Source organism: Penaeus monodon, chromosome 21, assembly GCF_015228065.2.
Source record: "Penaeus monodon isolate SGIC_2016 chromosome 21, NSTDA_Pmon_1, whole genome shotgun sequence".
Taxonomy (NCBI): domain Eukaryota; kingdom Metazoa; phylum Arthropoda; class Malacostraca; order Decapoda; family Penaeidae; genus Penaeus; species Penaeus monodon.
In genome coordinates, this window is record NC_051406.1 from 41,285,279 (window position 1) to 41,285,538 (window position 260).

Sequence of the window (260 nt, forward strand, 5' to 3'; positions counted from 1 at the left end):
AATCATCGCCCCCCCTCTCTATGCACAGTAGACACAAAAAGGAAATGAAGAATAAAAACAGAAAGACAAGGTCTTGACTCTCCCACACCACGCTCATTTCCACAGACATTGCCTCTCGGTCGCCGCCAGTACGCTAAAACGATCGTCCGACACGACTCCCGCCGCCAGCCTTTCGGACTCGCCAGCGTGGCTCCCCGCTCCTCTGGGCTCGAAATCGACAGATAGATGGCGCTTTCCATTACAAAAACCTTGTAGACAAA